The following is a 20978-nucleotide window of genomic DNA, read 5'->3' on the forward strand; positions in this document are numbered from 1 at the left end:
GATGGTGTCCTGGAGGTGCTGTTCATTCTGAGGAAGGCAATATGCCTGAGTTTGAAAAATATGGACAAAAATATTTCTTCATACCAACATTAAACCATTCTGTCAGTAGGACTTTGAGTAGATCTAGTATACTCAAATATAATGGCCTTGAACTTCACAGGCAGTTCAGATGTAGACCAACCCAACAGAGAAGTAGGCCCCTTTACAAGGATTCTGAAAAATCCTCTAAACAAAACAAAAATAATCACAACTATTTTTTTATTATTATGTGTGTTTGAAAAATGCTGCCAAAGATGAAGATTTAAATATGTATTCTCCTTTAGATAAGAAATAAATCCTGTAATGTAGTTACTTCTATTTCAGTTGCACAATGGAGAAGGAGACAGAGAGGACACAGAAAGTTGTCTACCATTCTAGTTAACAAGATTGAAAACACAAGGAAAAAGCAAAATTATCTATAAAGTGATATATATTAGGAAGGCAGATTAGTATGAGAAAATTGAAAAAGTAGTTGAAATGAGGTGGACTTAATTGAAAAAAGCAAGCCTTCCTGGAAGAGGTGATTTTTTAAAAAACATTTTAAAAGATGGAAGGAGGGACACTAATTCACAGAGAGGAAGGGTTTTTAAAGGCATGAGGGTGGAAAAGGAATAAGTCCAATCTGGGCAATAACAAACATTTTTTCGATGAAGTAGAGAATCTATATTGGAACATAACAAAAAATTAGTTTGGTGAGATTGAGGTGGGGGGTTTAGGAACACAGTAGATGCCCCATTCGAGGAAAATGTATTTATTTAATAGTATGCTTATAGAAAGTCTCTGCATGTTCTAGATTTGGGAATCACATAACAGAAACAATTTTTGAGGGAATTATTCTAGAGTGTGAACAGAATAAGAATAATAAGAACAGCTATAATAGAAAGTGTAATTTATATAAAATATTAATATATGATATTAATAATATAATGTATAATAACATAATAGTAAGTAAGAATAGCTATCTTGGTTGTAGTGATCCAAACTTGACGTGGTTTGACTAAATTGATTGATGTAGATGTGTGAAGGAAGGGGCAGATCTAAGCAGCATTGCAGGGAAATAAATCTCAAGTGTTGGTGATGGATTAGACATAAAAAGAGAGAAGCCTAAATTGACTCCCAAGATTGTCAGCCTACAAAATAAGGTCATGGGGTGGGGGGCAGAGGGAGGAATGGTGGCATCGGGTGGGAAAATTGAAGATAATTGCAAGAGGAGGAATAATAATAACCTCATTTAATTGAAGGATCAAGAACTTGGAGGTCCATGGGGTCAAGAGACATTTATTCCTTTGACACAGGAAGAGAGAATGGACGGTAGTTTTGTCCATATCTAAACATCTGGAACTGAAATTACCATCACATTTTTAAAGGTCTAAGTTACTGGACAAGGAGGCAGAGTGATAGGAAGCAGAGAATGAAATGGTACTTAACTATTTAATGCCTGGCATAATGCTGAGTATGTAGGACTCAAAAAATACTAGGTCAATATTGAATTGAAACTATTTTCTATCTACACTTAAAATATGCCTTTGGCTTCAGTGGCATTTGTGGGTCTTGGGGAGGGAAAAGAACATTTGTTCTCTACATAGCTGACTTGGCAGGGAATTAATTTCTCAACCTGTTCCCTCAAACGTAGGACAATCACAGAGAGGAAGTCTCCCCTGTTAGTCTTTGTGGACAAGACGGAGTGTTACTGAGTGGATGTTGGTATGAAACTAGTTGCATCACTGTAACCAAAGAATGACTGGATTCATATCATATTAGTGTGATTCTCCTCCCCTGGCATACTACAGTGCTCTGTCAATAACCCTGCTCTGTTCAATGCTTTAATTGAAATTACTTTAGTGAAATAACTCAAAATGTCAGTATGCTTCGGATTTTCAAATGACCCAGAGTCAGTAGCTATAGAAACAATGCAGAAGTGGCAGTATCTTAGAAAAAGAACTGGAGGCCACCACACAATGGGAATAATGGTATTGTCGCATGTGCCAAAGACTAGATGGAACCCAAGAACTTCTCCCACCATAACTTTGGCACAAATGGACTCCACAAAGGACAGGGCTTCCTACTCCACATTGCCTTACATTTGGGCCAATACGAAACTTGCTCTATAGTCTTACCAGGAGTACGGTTAGAATGGAATGAGTAATTGTCTATAGAACACCTTGTAGTTCCCCATTGGAAGACATGAAATAATTAGTCCTGCTATGAAAAGGCATTACAATATGGCTCTGATTTGTGAAAGCAGATACAGCCATCATCACAAAATAATTCATTGCTTTATACATTGTATAAACTAGAGACAATTCCACTTTTCTCACTAAATGTAAAGTTTCCTTTCAAGTCATGTAAATAACACTCAGCATGGTTCTTGGTACAGAGGATATGCTTAGTTAAAACTTTTTATCCACAAATGAATGCGCACATACACATATATATGATATAGCTACAAATGACGTATACTTAGATTTATTTAACCGTTTTGGCCTCCCATTTAATGTCATCTCCTTTAATCTGCAATGCAAAGGCTCTTTCTTTCTACCAAACTTGGAAGAGGTGGCCCAGCTTGCCAAAACGAGCCCCTTCTACATGTGCCCTTGAACCTGTTGCTGATATCCCTCTCTGCACTCTTTCTGTGCTCTGCCCCTTATTGATCTAATCTGCTTCTATAAGTTCAGTTATGATCTCTAGACTGCTGACTCTCAAGCCCATCTCTCTCTCACTAATTGGTCTTCTGCACTTTAGTCCCCCATCTTCAGCCTAGGAATGTCTCGACTTGGATATCCCCATCAGTTTGCCAAATTCAACACATCCAGAAAATGATCTCCCTCCCTAACCTACTCCACCTCTAAAGTTCCTCTTTTATATGAAGACTACCATTATCTTCCCAGACACCCAGGTGTATATCTTCAAAGTTTTTCTTCTCTCTCCCTCATTCTGCATATCCAGCCATTTGCCAAGTTCACATGACTGAACGTCCACAACATCACATAGATATGTCTTTCTCTTTTCACTCTTGAGTCATCACCTTAGTTCAGATCCTTGTTGTAAAAATAATATCTAATATCATCCTTATAGTGTCCTCTCTTACCTTGGCATTCTGTGTTCGAAAGTTGAATCACTAGCTCTTCTCCCAAACTTAGCATTCCATCCTCTGCTGTCATGAATTTCCTATATAAAGCCTTCCTTGATAACCCATGGGAGTGCTCATTCTTTCTGTCTTTCTCTGTCTCTCTGTCTCTGTCTTTGTCTCTGTCTGTCTCTCCGTCTCTCTTTCTCTCTCCCCCCTCACTCCCCATCCCTTCCTCCCCAGATTTCCTCCCAAAGCATTTCACTTGATGTTTCCCTCACTTTTACCACTCTTGCCTTGTGTTATATCCCTCTATGTACACATAGTTTTCACCTAGTAAGATGTAAGATCCCTGAGGACAGAGACTACTTCATTTTTGTCTTTGTGTTTCCGTAGCTTAAAGTAGCATCTTGCATATAGTGGCTTCTTAATCAGTGTTGGAGTAATTAAATTGAGTTTCCTAAATTGTTTTACTTGAAAGAATTTCTAAAATCTAAACTCATGAATATTTATAGAAAAATAAATAGGAGCTGTTTTCTCTCATTCTTGCAACAAGTTGAGTAAAGCACCATTGGTATAAATTGGTATAAATACCCTGATATTTTTCATCTGATCATCTCTTTGATATTCAGCAAGAATATCCAGAATATGTCTATACTTGTCAGCAAAATTAAGCAATTCAGGTTTCCTAAAATGGTGAATTTTTATATGATAATTGTGGTTGTGGGTGGTTGGGCTTCCATTATCCTTTCCCTTACCCCAGAAGAATCCTTTCTGTATCTTTGGATTCCTTCCCCTCATTAACACCTGGTGGTAGGAATCCAGAGACTCACATGGCTAAGAGTCCAGACGGTGCCTGCTCTCCCTAGTTGGGGGCAGTGCTTTTTGTTAAATGAAGTGTATGGCCCCTTCGGATAAGAAATGAGTCATAGAAAAGTCTCACGCCTGCTTCATTTGTACCCTTGGCCTCTTCTCTCTTTGGCAACTGCTCAGTGTCTAGCAGTCTTCCCTTTTGAATAGCTATAAAAGGCTGGAGGCAGAGGACTACCTATTTATTTATCTGTCATAAGCATGACTGCTTTGAAGGAAACCTTAAGTTACTTTGCTCAGCACAGTGCAGTATGAGCATTCAAAGGATTTGAAGCAATTCCCACCATAATTTAAAACTGGAAAAAGGATTTTTTAAATATTTAATTAGAGCTCACATTTTTATGCCCATTGGGAATGGGAAAGGGGGTAAGAGATACTACTATGTCTCCTTTAGTGGGTAGTGATATACTTTAGAAACAATGACTGGCTTGGGTAGGACTTAATGGAAGATCTAAGGAAGTACTCAAATTCAGTTAGAAAGAACTCTTTTCTGCACAATTCCATATTCACCTCAATACAGGTTACTGTATTTTTCTCTCTGACTCCCCCCTCCCCCAAAGGCTAGCTTGTATAAAAACCTCATTTTGACCTGTAATATTACACACATTGTGGAAGGATATGGAAGAAGAAGAATGAAAATGGTGGAAAAGAAGGTAACAGTGATGGTAGAAATGAATAAAACCTTTGTTTGAAATGAAGCAATTTTTCCAAATTCACAGTAATTTTAATAAGGTTAGTATATGGTTATTCTTCATTTTTTCTTTAAAAGAAATTTGAATTTGAGAGCTCAGCTTATTTTTGAGGGGGCCTTGAATGGATATAAATGCTTTATTTTTAAAAATTAAACTTTTCATTCAAATGAACCATTTTAAGTTTAGTTTTGTATGAGCCCAAAAAAGGGAGGGAGGAACATTTATCTGCAACATACTAGTTAAGAGGCACAAGAAAAGCTTCCTACAAGTCACCCTCATTGAAGGAAGCAGACTAAATTAGATGATCAGTTTCATTGTTTTTATTACTCTGTGGAGTATTAAATTGCCCAAATGAAGTAAAGCCAATACATTTGGATTTCCATTTGTTGTGATATTTAGTACTCTGATAGAAGGTCACAATACAAATGCCCTGTCAAAATAATTTTTAAAAAATAGCCTGGCCTTTACTGGTATTTCCATAAATATTTCTTAAGTGATCATTATTTGCATACCATCATCCTAGCCATTGGGAAGACACAGAAACAATAAGATGTGTTTCCTTTTTTCAAAGACGTTGCCATCTACTTGTATTACATTTCCTTTTATTATACCTTTATTTGGGTTTTGGGAGAGAACCAACCTTTTTCTATGTTTATGGTAGGAAGTTTAAATTCCTCTGCCTTATGCGTGAGACCTGAGCAACCAGAATGGCTTCCTGATTCAGTTCATCAAGAAGCTTGAGATGGACAGAGTTTTCATATATTATTTGTTATAGTGCAGCATTTCAGACTGTGTTAGGTCAAGACATAGATCTCCAACATTTACAGAGCATTTCCTGAACTTTTCTGTCTCTCCCTGATAAATTCATCTTCTCTCCTGTCAGTTGTTTTTATCTCTGTGTGAAAGACATTATGTTTCCTTTTTACCCAACCATTCTCATTATTTTTCACATTATTGAGTAACTTGCTCAGAACGAGGTTTGTGATTGTTTGGGTTTGGGGGGAGTATTTTTGGTGTCGGCTTAGTTATTTGTATTTTTCATTTGACACTTTGGGTCCTAAAATGGTACGCCATCTTTTCCAAAGTAAAATGTCAGACTTGTGTCTGCTCTTGTGTGATAGCCGGTCAGTAAGAGAGAAACAGTACCTAATTATGAGGGAGCAAGAATGGGGATTGTCAGCAACAAATTTCACACATTCTGAGTGGTGTCTTTGGGATGGCTCTACTTCACAGGTTCAAGTTATGAGGAATACATAGATAAACAGACTTGAATCAAAACTCTTATGCCATGCTCAGTGCTCATTGTCTAAATAGAATAACCTGGCCAATCATTTCATTCCACAAATGTGATAAGACAGAAGGGAAAGGAAAGAACTGTAGAAATTCTCTTCTTATATTAGATAATTGAACTTAAAGATGATTTAAAAAAAAAGACTGGACAAAAGTAGTGCTGAAAGGACCACAAATGTACAAGAAGTTGTTGATAGTTAAGATGAACGTTTGTTGGAATGGACAGGCTGGTAAGGATGGATGAACATGATATTACTCTTTTAGTCAAATGGCATGAAGCTTAGTGCACATAACGTATTTGAGGAGCCCAGATATACTTCAATTTTAGAGATAAAAGAAATGAAGATGAGCAAAGTAATTCTTAATGGAGCAAAAAACACCTGCTGAAATGTCTCTCCTTCCAGCCCTTTCTTCTTGCAGTAGGAAATGGCTTATCAGAAGCCTCAAGTTTGAAATATCCAGTCTCTGGATCCATTCCCTCTAGGGCCAACTCACCCCTTCATCTTGTCAAAGCAGATAAAACAGAACAGTCTGCAATTTACTATAAAGGGGTCCTTGGGATGAAGCATTTTCATGTCCATAAAGAGTAGACAAGAGGTTCATTTTTAAATACTCCCATGGAACTTTTCAAAAAAGGCATGGATTTATCTTGATGCCCTTTGCCAAAATTAATAGGTTTTGGCTGCAAACTTAGAGGAAAGTGGAACAAATAGGCATGTTTTTATCTTACCACAATCAAATGTGTGTACTTTATTTTATCTTCGATGTCTTAAAAGTATTTATGGATTGAGCAAGGCATTTACGTAAAAGAGGCTACTAATTATTTAGGCCCATTTTAGTGAAACATAAAGGGAAGTTATGAATTATGATCATAGCATTATAGAAAATAACTTCTTTTTCTACTTCCTAGTATTTCATTGATCACATTTATCTAAGTTTTGAATAGAATGTATGTGGATATATCCATGTCTATATCCCCCAGTTAAGATAATGTGTGAATGGACTGTGTATGTATATGTGTGTGTGTGCCCATGTTTATACACTTCAGTTAGGATAGTGTTGAATGGAATATATATATATATATATGTATATATATATAAATAGATACACACATACATATAAGCCCATGCCTATATCCCCCAGTTAGTATAGTGTTGAATGGCCTGTCTTGTCTACCTTTCTAGCCATGTGGCTGTTTCAACAGAGAGCCTTCTGATGAAGGAACTGAAGGAGTGGACTGGAGTATAATAAAATACCAGGGATATTCTTTTGAATTTTCCCCTCTGCTCTGAGAGTGGGAAGATCTCAGGCTTTGATAAAATGGTGCAATTTTATATTTTCTATTCAACTACTTTAAAAGGTTCATTGTCTTTTAATTAAACTGCAGGGGGAAAAAAGTGGAGATTAAAAGCTGTAGTGCCGTACAGGGATAGCTTTTAGCTACTAGTCCATGAGCAGCGACACCACAATAAAGCAAGATGGAGTGCGGCAACAAGTCTTGTGCCTCGAAGCTTCCACTTGTCCAACTGTGGCAGTAATTTGGAGTTAATTTGTGCAGCTTCTCAAATGAAAGACTTTGCGTTTTATCGTCTTTGATACTTCTAGGGTCCCTTCCTAGCTGTGCTTTTCTCTTTCCTTTCTTGTGACTCAATGCAGCTTTTGCACAACTTGTTATGATAATGAGGTAAACCAGTTTAGGGAAGGTAGAGTGGACCAGGCTCAGGACATGGATATTTCTTATTCATTTCCTGGCTCTCCTTCCCATCAAATGGCTCTCTGGCTCAAGTACCAGGACCTCCTTCCCTTTGCCTACTTTTTGTGGCTGTTGATGAATGGAAAGAGCCCACCCTTACCTGTTGTGATGTTGTAATTTTAGCACGGGTGAGTGTTCAGATCCTTAAGTGTTTGGGGATTTTACTCCATGGCAGTTTGTCTTCTTCTTTGTCTGTATGAAGTAATTTATTTTTTTGGCTTTGTGTCTGTTTTTCTCCCTTTTGCCTTCTACTCCCCCATTCTTCCCCAAGTCCTTTAAGCCAATGGGGCTGTGGTGACACCTTCTGGGCAGTACTGGGAGTGAATAACACCCATTAGTTTTTTCCATGGTGTTGTTAGACTGAGCCCAGGTTTGGTCTGCAATGTTAAATCAAGTTTTGTATTTGGAAATCATTAGCAACTGGAAATCTTAAAAAACATGCAAAGTTAGCTCTTTGGAAAAAGCAATCTGATTTCATAATAAAAAGTCAAGGCATGAGTTTAACTTAAAGTAACCCATAAAATTGAACCAGTGGTCATGCTGCCTCATTGAGCTAAGGTTCTGCAACTTGGCTTAGACCTGAATAGGCACATTCACATGGTCTTAATCATAGTCTTTTAAAAAATAAGGCATCCCCCCCCCATAATACTCCTTCAGTAAATTTTGTGTTACTTCCTGGTTGTTAGAAGTTGTAATGTATATTATACCCCAATGGAAACATGATTTGTTATTTGAAGGTTGATCTTAATTAGTGCATGATAAGAGAGCTCTTCTTGTCTATCCACCCAGATGTAAAACTTTTAGGAACGTCATAAAGCTAAGGTACTTTTGTGTTGCTCAGGCTATATTTTATGTTTTTACATGATTTCTTCTACCTCTACTCCAAAGCTACTCCAAATTGTGGCTTGAAGCATTTGAAATTATGGTTTTCCTTTTATATAGTCAATGTAAAGATGGCAAGGGTTCAATGCAAAGGTCCTTGAAAGCAGGGACTATCACACATTTGTATTTGTGTTCCTTGTGCCTACCACGTGTTCATAAATAGGTGTTTAAATGCTTATCAAATTATGAATAGATTTCGCCTATTGGTTTTTCACAGAAGAAAAGGTCATGCACCAACTATTCCCAAAACCCATTGCCTAGCTCTTTTAGAGCTGCCAGTTCTTTCTCATCAACCATTAGACATTCTTAAAATTCATTATCACCTAAGTATGAGAGTCTAATGAAGGCAACTTATTTTTAAGGAATAAAATTCTGGGAGTTCTTTACCAAGATGTTAGTATTGTTCTCCGCAGCCGATTAGCAAGGTCTAAAGGAACTGGATGGGATATAAGACACAGGCTCACAAATAGGCTATAAAACTATGGCTTTTTCTATAAGATCTCCTCAGGGCAGTCACAATATGGAAGATATAGAGCTCTAAACTTAGAGGGAAAAAAGGAAAGATGATCACTAGTTTCTATGTCCAGTTTTTAGAAATGTCACCATACACTTTGTACAAACTCTTTGTTTTCTTTTTAATCAGATCTCATGTGCTCAGTTTATGTACCCAGCATACATTTTATATAGGACCCAATCTCTCTCCTACTTAATGGTAAATTCAGAATGCATACTGTTTTTTTTTTCTGATTCCAGTCCATAAGCAGATGGTAGGTTATGTGCAAGAAAAGCAAAACAGGCTGGAGCTATATAAAAAAATAATTGAAAAGAGAATGCTTTCATGGAATTAAAATAAAACCTAGAATGGAAAACTAAGGGTGGGGAAGAGTTAGTGACAAAATATCATGTACAACTGTGGAAGTGATGGTTTTATTGGAGTGGGGAAAAGAGGAGGAGGAAAGCAGGAGGAGGCAAAAACACAATTTGGCCTAAAATTGAATTTCTCTGATAAGGAATTTCAGAAGCGGCTTGTCTCATTCACTCAGCAGCAAAATAATCATATGCGCTTTAATAATCTTTATTTTACAGGAGTCCGTTGCCAGGGTAACGGAGTGTAAGCAGGAGAACAGCACCTTGCAGATCACAAAGGCAAATCTGCAGAAAGAAATTTCAGTGAGTCTCTCTCTTCCTTTCCAGTGTAATAACGACTCTTATTTCTCATGCACTACTTTAATAATCTCATTTAAGGATCCTTTCCCCTTTCCTCTTATTCTTGTCTGTCTGAGCATGGACAATAGCAGAAACCTGAAATTGTCAAGCCCAGTGGGCTAAGCAAAATAACAGATGTAATATCTTTAGCATTTTTATGTAATTACTTTTTATTGCTATTTTACCTCTCTCTCTCTCTCCATCCCTTCCCACCCTTGTTGCTATTTCCTTCTCCCTCTGAACCAATCAGATGATAGTATTCCAAATAGCAGGGGTCTTGAGGTGGAGGTTAGTAATTGGTCACATTAATCGTAAATTATTAGCTGAGCTTGTCTGCATGGTGATTCTGGCGGGGATTGGGGTGGGGGAGAGGTGGATCCAGAACCAGATCTTTTAGGAATGGGCAAATTGAATTATGGGCAATAGAATAACGAAGGCTTCAGGCTGAAAGCTGCAGAGAGAATAGTCATCTTTACATATATACATGGAAGAAGGAGGGTTGGGGGAGGGAAAGGAAGCAATGCTATAGTCTTTCAGCTGTCCACTGGGCACAGAGAGCTCAATTAGTTGTTCTGGGAAATTGGTTGATTTGAAATGATTAACAATGAAATTTTTAAAGTCTTTTTAATAAGGAGTGGAGGACTGGCAATAAGAAGGTGACTACCAATCCTCTGGCTGGCTGGAGTTTATGACAAGTCTATGACTTATAAATATTTTTCCTGTCGTTATCTCTGCCAAGGGCCATAGCCTTTGAAAGTGAGTGTAGAAAAAAATGTAATATTAGACTTATAGACCAAGCCCAAAAAGAACCCTCATGAAACTAAATAGGAAAATCTATATTCAGATGATGGTAAAGGTCTGACTTGTAGTCCACAAATGCCAAGAAATTTGGAGTTCGGTCTGCCAATTAATCGTTACTTCCATACTACATCCAAATAATATAATTGAAGCTGTACTTTCCCTGAAACTATGGATTTAACAGTGAGGGAAGAAGAGGAAAGCCTCCAGAGTCTGGAGAAATCCAGAAGAGTATTTATATCTTATCTTCATTACTGATGTCACTACTTGTGTGACCATGGACTACCCTCCTTAAATCCTCCGTCTCAGTTTCCTCATCTGTAAAGTGGAAATATAATAGTTATAAGCTCCTACCATCCAGGATCATTGTGAGAAGAGGATGTAGATTAAAGCACTTTTCAAACTTTAAAGTACTATATTGTCAGCTATTATTACTGTTGTTCTAAATCTAATCATTAAACACCTTCTATATGCCCTTTAAGAGGAGGTTTACTAAAGCCTACCTACAGATAACTATTTGTGATTTTTTTCCCAAATACCTCTTTATTATTCCATGATGGAATGTTGCAAAAACACTCAAAATGCATTTCAGTTCAAAATTCCTTAAAACATGTCATGGATAAAACAAAACATTAACAAAGCAAACAAAAAGAAATCAGAGAAGACCAATGTAGCCTAATTCTCATGGCTATCATAGGAAGAAAGTGTCATGATAGAACTTTAAAAATTCTTCCTCCGTTTAAAAAAATTGAGAAGAGTCAAAGACTCAAATAACTTTTTAGACAAAGAAAAGCTTGATTTCTTAATGTGATAGTAAACACTCACTTAAAAGCATGGCAGAATACATCTAGTATACTTACCAAGGCATCACTCAAAAAGCAGCATGGATTACTGTTCTCCTTTAATGATTTTGTAAACTTAGCAAGATCAAATGAATTTGATTTGATCATTCATACAAACATAGTAATATCATAGCCCAAATGAGTTTCCACTAATACCAGATCTTGGCCAACTTGGTAGTTAACATTTTAAAAATATGAATAATTCTTATTTTCTGCTTCTTTCAGATAACAAAAATATGAAATGAAATTTAATTTGTGCTTTTATGTTTGCAAAGGGAGTTATATACATTATCTCATTTGAAAGTCATAGAAAACTCTCTGAAGTAGGTATGGTGTGTTATCATTTTTGTTTTACAAGTCTGGAAACTGAGACTCAGAAATATCAAATGGCATGCCCATGGTCAAAAACTGCTGAATATTCTTTATATGATATATATATATAAAATTTTTGTGAAATGTTTAGGAGATTTTAAATTATTAAGACCCAGAGGTGGGACTGGAACCTTTGTCTTTCCTGATCTTAAGTTATATACGTACTTCTATACTATCTTGCATCAAAGGGCAGACAGACATGGTCATTCATCCCCTCCTGACTTTTCATTCCTCTCCAGTTTCCATGTTCCATGAAAATAACAATACTCTCACTGAGCAGATAATAGTACATCTAATTTTAGAATATAAACCTCTAGGAGATGAGAATCACCAATAATTCCAGGCTTCTGTTTAAGTCAGTTATGAAAATGAATGGATGATTGGCAAATGTAGCTATAGAAGCAGGGAAATTGTTTCCCCTTTATCTTCCCACCTTAAGGACATTCACAGGAGATACTATAGCTATGCCTCTTTCTTACTTTATGAAGAAGAATTCCTCTCCCTGTGTGACTACTGTTGCTTCAGCCCAGCTCTTGAAGAGTTGGGGAGATTGGGGAGCTGCTAGTTTTATTCTATTCTCCAACTGTCCCCTTATGAGACACAGTGATTGAATATTTATTTACCCATTTACTCTTTCCTCTCTTATTGGGATTAATGGATACATGGATGAAAACTGAACTCATCAGAGGTTAAGTAACAGAGGAAAGGAAAAGGAAAAGAAAAGGATCTAAACACAGGGTCACATAGTCCTAGACAACTGGAATTTCATTATTTAGATGGATATCAAATTCTTTATACTATATAGTAAGGAGATGACTTCTGAAATAGGTCATATATGCCAAGGAAGTCTTACATTTCGTAGGTTGGCAGCTACCATTGCAATCTAGGATTTTGACTAATGGATGAGTTCTTGAGAATTCAAGAGGATACTTGGGCTCAGGAGTCACATGTATGCATTTGATATCTAACAACCTGAATCTGCTATCTCTGTATAGAGAGGAGGAGAAGAAATGACAGAGGAATCGATGAAGAATGAAGCCCTGTTTGTACTTTTGGGGGAAATTGGTAGCTAGGAAACAAGAAGACGATTTGATTCACCGAGAGAGGTGTCATTGTCTACTTTGTGACTTTTCTAGACTCTCAGAACAATCCTTTGACTTTCACTTTAAGAATGTTGGTCTATCCTGATCTTAAGGGAAGTAGAGCATGAGTAGCAGAAGGTCATTGCAAATAAGTTTCTGATTTTAGCTAATCTCATATCTTATTCTAGTGTTTTCTATATGTTTCTTAACTTTGAATTTTGAAACATTGCTATATAAGTGATTTTGCAAGTGATAAATATTGTATTGAAATACCTTTAATTCATTAGTTTAAGTGAATTTGCCTGTTCATAAGTATTAAATATTAGTTACCAGTTTTAGAAATGTTAAAGAAAACAATTATCCATTATATTCTCATGCATTTACTACAATATCACAGTTAAAGAAACTGGCTAAGTGGATAATTTCGATTGACCCCCTTTCATAGGAGTACATAAAACATTGGGCTTTAAAAACATTTTCCAGACATAAAAGTATTCAATTATCTTCACTAATGTCTATTTCTGGGCTTTTTTAGTTGTATATAGGCTCTCAGCTGCTTGTAAGATACATCAAACTCCATGGTTAAAGTCAAGGCATGTGAATGGAAAAGAAAAGAAACTTGAGTGATTTTCTTCTTTTCCTCCCCTTTTCCATTACTGTTGATTCCATAAGAGAGATTTAGGAAAGGAATCAGTCTGGATATAGGACAGAAAAAGAAGTATGACAGGTGTCCCAAAGCAGTTTCTAACTCATATGGAAGTTCAAGAAAACTAGAATCCTCCAACGGCAGAATGAGAATGGCATTCCACCCTTTTTATTCCACCTCAAGCCCTGCTTTTCTGGAATCATGAATGATATAATTTACTCCTTTGAGGAAAAAAAAAACAAACCAAAAAAAAAGCACATTTTAGTTAAGGCTGAGCTGAAAATTTAGTCTTCATATGCTTAAAACTGAATTTTAAAAAAATTGAATGAAGCTTTATCCAATTACCCCTTTCTTCCTCCCTCTTTTTCTTCTCTTTATCTCACCTTCTTTCCCTTTCATGAAATAGCAAGTGGTTGAATGCATTTCAATAATTTGATGTCAGTAAACTGACATGTAGGTTGTCAACTTGGCTGTAGAGTTTCAGCCCAGTGCAATGTGTAATGGCCAAAATATGTTAAATCTTCCAAATAGGATTTATACTAGAAATGCTGTCAACCAACAATAGGGCTAAGTAACTGCTTGAGATGGTAATAATCACCTGTCCAGTTTCCCCCAATTTAAGAATCATAAACCAAGGACTTTCAATGTGAAGTCAGAAAATCAGACAACAAGAAATTTGGCATCTAGTAATGACTTAGGCTTCGTTCATAAACAGAAGACATTTTCCCATCAAAACTAAGACAAGAAGCCTTGTGAGACTCATTTATATTTTTGCTCCTTTGGGATAGGTTTTAGGGTTGCTTCCTCCTTCATTTTGGGTAATATTTTACCTTCACAAATTGAGAGAAAGGATGGACCAGCATAAATATATTTCAATAGGTCAAGTCAATGGTATTTGAATGATATTCATCTTTTCTTTTTCTAAGTTTCTATTTTATCATCATTCTCAGTGAACATTTATTGGATTCATGGCTCTGAAGAAACTTTTAGAGCAATACATACATACTTCTTGCCTTCAAGGTGCTTACAACTTAGAACATTTTTTTTTTTGAGCAAATAAGAGTTTGGATTTTGCTGGAGGACTTTGCATTTCCAAAGACTTTGAAAGAACATAGTCATAGTACACAGCCACTGGCTTCCCACCATCCCAGGATGAATGTCTCAGAATGCCAGTAAAGGCCTCTTTAATAACATGCCACTATTTGATCATTTCCCTTCAAGGTAGTTGCGTATTCTTAACTTTATTTCTCCAACGACCTGTAATTACATCAATTTTTGTGTTGTTTTCCCCACTGAAGGGCAGACTATAGGTGGTCTTTCAGAGTTATGAGCTAAACATTTCTAATCCATGTAATCAATGTGGTGATGAGCCTCTCTAAACTTGCCTGGGTAGGTCCTCAGACAACATTCATGCAGTCTTTAACTCTTACCTATATTAGTGGAATAGCTCCTAGGTGGGCTCCTTACTTCTTCTCTCACTTCTCTAACTCATCCTTCCTATTGCTACTAATCTTAATGAATAGATGTGATCACATCTGATCACATCACTCCCCTCAAAAACTTAAATAGCTCCCTTTTGGGTCCAGGTGAAAATACAAATTCAGAATCCCATAATTACAAATTATCTAGTCCAATTTATGTATTATTGAGTCTCTTCTTCATCATTTCCAGGAGATAATCATGCAGCTTTTTCTCAGTAGACCTCCAGTGAAGGAACACTCTCCAGCTCCCAAGACTGCCTAATTTTGGTTAGCCCTAAATCCTGGACAGCTTGGTGGCACAGTGGACAGAGCCCCAGGGTTGGAATCAAGAAGACTCGTCTTCATGAGTTCAAATTCAGCCTTAGACACAACTAACTGTTTCCACAACTGTAAAATAATCTGGAGAAGGAAATGGCCAATCATTCTAGTATCTCTTTGCTAGGAAAACCCCAAATGGGAGTTATGAAGAATAGGATGTGACAAAGCAACACCCACAAAATCTTGGGAAGACTTGACTTACATCTCATCTACATCTAACTCTCTGCAGCCTCCCCCCATTACTCCTAATTTGGTCTCCTGTCTGGGAATTAGCAGAACAAGTCTAATCCCTTTTTCAATGCTTTGCATGATTTCACATGTATAATTGATATCATATTGCTCCCCTTAATGGGAAGGGGAAGTGTAGGAGGTGACTCAACAAATCTTTTTACCCAACCCAAGTTTTTCTCTTTCTCCTGATCTTCAGTATCACATTACTAATTGCGTATTGAACATCCTAGATGTACCAGAGACATCCAAACACATCCAAAACTAAATTCATTTTGTTTCCTCTGAAACCCTACCCTTCTCTGAACTTCCCCTTTCCTTTCAAAGATTCCATCATTCTTCCAATCTCCCTGGTTTGTAGTCTTGGAATTCTCCTGGACTTATCCCTTTCTCTCACTCAGTGGTATGCTAGAAAATGTTTAACAACTGGCCTTCCAAAAAAAAAGTATATAGCTGTATTATTAACATTCTATCCATCAATTTAAGCCTAGAAATCAACAAAATAATAAACATACACCCTGATTTATAGCAGTTGCTGATTTCCAAGGTGAAAGTACTCACACTGAAAATTAAAAAAACAGCTCTTACAAGCTGGTTCCAGCTGGCTCCAGCATATCCGTACCCTCCTCTCACATACCCAATTAATCCAATTTTATTGTCTCTTTCTTCACATCTCTTGTGTCTAACTCCTCCTTACGCACACAGCAGCTACCTCAGTTTAGCCCATTGCTCTTGCCTAGACTATTGTAACCACCCCCTAAATGGTCTCCTTGTCTAATGTCTTTCCCTAATCCAGTCCATCCTACACATTGCTTCCAAAGTGATTTTCCTTAAACCGAGATTTGGCCAACCTAAAAAATTCCATCAGTTCCCTATTATCACTCAGATAAAGTGCAATTGTCAATTAGCTGTGAATGTCCTTCAAAACCTAACCCTAACCTATCTTTCTGCCCTCCTCAGACGTCACTCTCCCTTTCATATTTTGTGTTTCTGACACACTGGCCTTTACATTCTTTCCACAAGTCCCTCCATCTTCAATCTCTCTGCCTGTGTAGTGGCTATCTCATGTGCCTAAATGTATTCTTTCCTTACCTCCATCTCCTAGAGTACCTCACTTCCTCTAAAATGCAGCTCCGCTGCCATCTTCTTCATGAAGCCTTTCCTTATCCCCCAGATTGGTAGTATTCTTCTTCCCTAATTTGTATTTTGTTGCTTTGTATTTATTACCTTTTTTTATTCTGATCATATTTATATAGATTGTTGCTTTCCCCTTTAGAAGGTAAGCTTCTTGAGAATATGGATTGTTTCTTTGTATTTTTATCTCCAGTCCATAAGCACTTAATAAAAGCTTGTTGATTTAATTGAGTGATTTATAATTTGGAGCTCATAAGATATCCATATTAAATGTTCAAATACTTCTCCCAGATCTAATTTATACAAACTGTTGTCTAGCCATGCCTCTCCTTTCTTGTATTTATCCAGTTAATTTGAAAAAAAAATACAATGTTGTTGCTAAAGGCATTTCAGTCATGTATAATTCTTTGTGAATCCATTTAGGATTTTCTTGGCAAAGATAGTGTAGTGGTTTTCCATTTCCTTCTCCAGGTCATTTGACAGATGAAGACCTGAAGCAAATAAGGTTAAGTGACTTGCCTAGGGTCATACCGCTAGAAGGTGTCTGAGGCCAGATTTAAATCCAGGGTTCTTCTGACTATGAGCCAGAAGTCTTCCTGACTATGGGCCCAGCACTCTATCCACTGGGTCACCCTAGTCACTTGGGGGAAGATAATAATTTCTGTTTCATACATGCTTATTATAAGATGCCTTTACAACATCTGGTTAGAAATGTCCAATAGTTGACAAAGAATTAGAAAAAATATGAGACTGAATACATAGATCTAGGAGTCATCTCCATACTGTTGGTCATTGAACCCATGTAACTGATGAGGAAGTAATCAAGACAGGAGGGTTTAGAGTGAAGAGAATAAGGTCTCTGGTGGGTTTGGGGTACATTCATATGTACCCCAATAAAATGTCAGTAATGGTCCTGACATAGGAGACTTCAAAGAACTTTTTGAATCCTGATTTGATCATCATGGGTTAGAATGACCTTTTCCAGTTTGTGTTGTCTTCAGATTTCAAAAGATTGCCTTCTATCCATTCCTCCATTGTTTTCATTCTTGGCTTTGTTTTCTCCATTTCTAATACTGGAGACTCCACCCTCAAGTTTTTTCAAACCAAAACACAGTTTGGGAACTACCATTCAACCAGATCCAAATCCACTTAATGGCCCTCTAGTCTGTCCCAATCTCTCTATCTTGTCCTCATGGATGATATGAGGGCCTTTATTAAATGATTTGCTAAAACCTAGATAAACTACACACACACACACACACACACACACACACACACACATTCATGTTATATGTATGTAATATACATATATCCTTTTGTGTAAACTACATATAGATAAATACATAAATTCTTTTGATTTACCTTTCTTATGTACCTGTCCCAAAAAGAAAAAAGAAGAAACTATCCTAGTCTGGTATGACCTTGAGAATGAAGCCGTTCTGACTCATTTTGTTCACTGTTTCCTTTTTTAGATTTTCACTAAGCATCCTTAGGATTATGCATTCTCGAATTTTGCCACCACTCAAAGTCAGTCTCAATGGCCTTAGAGTTTGCTGACTCCACTCTCTTCCCCTTTTTGAAATCTGGATAACTTTCTCTGACAATGGGTAAATAATTAGAATGACCACTTCTTTTAAGACTGTGAAATGCAATTCCTCTGAGCCTGGTGACTTGAATTCAGACAGATCTAGGTCCTTCCTCTCTCCCTTTTATGGTTGCTTTTTTTTTTTTGTGGGATCCATGATTTCATTGTGGTGAGGACCTCCTGCTATGGAAATGACTTCCATCCTTGCAGACTAGCAACTCCACTTCATAGTCTTGGAGAGTTGCTGGACCCTCTAGTATCCCTGAGATCTTTGATTTCTTGCTGAGGACTTAGAGGACTTTAGCCTCGCATTTGAAGCTGTCTAGAATCTTGTTCCAGTCTAACTTTCCAGTATTATTTCACACTTCTCCCCATCCTTCATAATCCATTTCAGCCAAATCAAACCAAATCAGCCAAACCATCCTGCAATTTCTTCCTATTCTGTTCATTTCTTTCTACTCTGTTCATTTAAAGGAGACACCCATAAGGTTCTAAGTTTGCAGCTAGAAGACTTGCACTCAAATTCATTTTGTCAGGAGAGCTATTCCTCACTTGACAAATGTTCAAAGTATACAAATAGGTAGTTTTGAAAGGAAAAACAAGCTCCAAATCACTAATAATTAGAAAAATGCAAATTAAAGCAACTCTGAGGTTCAATCTCACATCTTTCAAATTGGCACAATTAACAAAAGAGAAAAATGACAAATTCTGGTGGGGATATGGGAAAACATTTAGGTTAATCTACTGTTGGAAGAATTGTAACCTAGTTTAGCCATTTTGGAATACATTTTGGAATCCTACCCCAAAGCTCTTAAATTGTGCATAGACTTTAACCCAACAATGCCATTACCAGGTCTATCCCCAAATGTGTTCAAAGAAAGAGGAAAAGGAGCCATGTGAACAAATATTTATATATAGAACTATATACATATATAAAAAACTATATATGTATTGTGGGAACAAAGAAATAGAAACTGAGGGGCTACTCATCAATTGGGGAAAGAGCAGAACAAAGGATGATGGATATAATAAATATTGTTGTGCTGTATGAAATGATGAAGGCATTAGTTTCAGAGAAACTTGGGGAGTCTTAGATGAACTGACCCAGGATGAAGGGAGCAGAACTGAGAGCACAATTTATATAATAACTACATTATAAAGACAAATAATTTAAAAAATTTAAGAACTCTGATCAATACAATGACCATTCTAGAAGACTCATGTTGAAACAGGCTATCTACCTCTTGAAAAGAGTGGAGGTTAACTCAGGGCAAAAACTCAGAATACATATAGCTGTATTTGCATTTATGTATATATACACACATTTATACTTATACATGTATGCATATATATGCCAATGTGGTCATTTGTTTTGGTTGGCTCCTATTTGTAATAGTTAAAATGGTTGAGGTTGTAAACTATAGTGACTAAAATAGTGGAAGATATAAATTGTGATAGATATAAGAGTGGGTGAGTAAATTATGACCGCAGAAAATATGTTTTCACCACAGTGTTTTGTTTTAAATCAAATATAAGGTGGTTGTCAGGGAAATATTCCCAATTATGAATATACCCAAGTCAATTGAGTTTTATAGAGATTTTAATTAATAACACAATGAGGAATTAAAGAAAGAGAGAAAGAGAGAAAAAGGAAATAATAAGAAAAGGATAGACCGGCCCAGGGTAGCCCTGGCCAACCCAGGCCTAAGTCCTAAAAGAAAAGATCAGTCAGTCAGTTATCACTGTGCATCATAAGATCTGTTCAAGTGAGGATTCTGGGGGACAGAGTCTCCCCAGAGGGATTTCCAGCCAGTCAGCCTCCCTTGAGAGACCTCCTTAGAGATTTCCTCCAAGTGATTCTTTCTCAAGAGACCCTCCTTAGAGCCTGTCTCTCAAGAGCTTTTTCTTTTCCTTATATAGGGAATTTTTTCCTTTGTCACCTCCCCTAAATTCTTACATCTACCAATCACAGTAGATGTTTTTCAAAGGACAGCCCATTCTGAATTTACAGCTGAGTATATTAGAATCTCTGAGTAAGTTTCTCACCTTTTTGTCCTGGCAAGTTTTCAAGTTGCCTGACCTTTAATAGGTACTTAGCACCCCATTGTATTAATTCTAAAAATAGGCATGGCTTAAGTATGAGTGTAAGCATTTCTCATTGTTCAGCAAGGAGTTTTCTCCCCTAAAGCAGTCCTAAGTATGGGTGAAGTAGAGGTCCTCCCATTTCTGATCCAAGTAGAGTTCTCACATTTTAGATCTAAGTAGCTTCACTGTTTAAAATGGGAATGGTCTTAACCAAATGTTCTAAGGTAGAGTCTGAGAATCTTTTAACATTCACAAGTCTGAGAAATTTCAAGATTCACATATTGATTAAGTGAAGAGCATTTATTAAGCACTTGGCACAGGCAAAGCACTAGGCTAAGTTCTGGGGAAACAAATAGAAAAAGCCTTTGCTCTTAGGGGGCTCCCATTCTAATGTCATAACAACATATATGAAGAGTTTCAGCTCGAAACAAGATGGAAAGTTCCCATGTTCTTTTGGGTGCAGCAGCAAAATATATAATAATACTTCTTCGTTAATGCCATTTCCCACTGATAAATTATGATTAGTTTTTGACGTTAACCATTTGGCAATGCCAATGACTTTGGTTACAAGAACTTCCTTTTGGAATCTTTAGCTGTAGTACCAGCAG

General features: G+C 36.9%; 1 long non-coding RNA gene across 1 annotated transcript in view; it reads left to right on the forward strand.

The window, feature by feature from the left end:
- The first annotated feature begins 9568 nt into the window (after positions 1-9568).
- LOC103096853 (uncharacterized) overlaps positions 9569-20978 on the forward strand; it is a 284089-nt gene continuing 272679 nt past the window's right edge. Inside the window, exon 1 of the long non-coding RNA XR_008915145.1 lies at positions 9569-9763. This is a non-coding gene — a long non-coding RNA (uncharacterized LOC103096853). The remainder of the gene's footprint in view (positions 9764-20978) is intronic.

This window comes from Monodelphis domestica, chromosome 1 (assembly GCF_027887165.1).
Source record: "Monodelphis domestica isolate mMonDom1 chromosome 1, mMonDom1.pri, whole genome shotgun sequence".
Taxonomy (NCBI): domain Eukaryota; kingdom Metazoa; phylum Chordata; class Mammalia; order Didelphimorphia; family Didelphidae; genus Monodelphis; species Monodelphis domestica.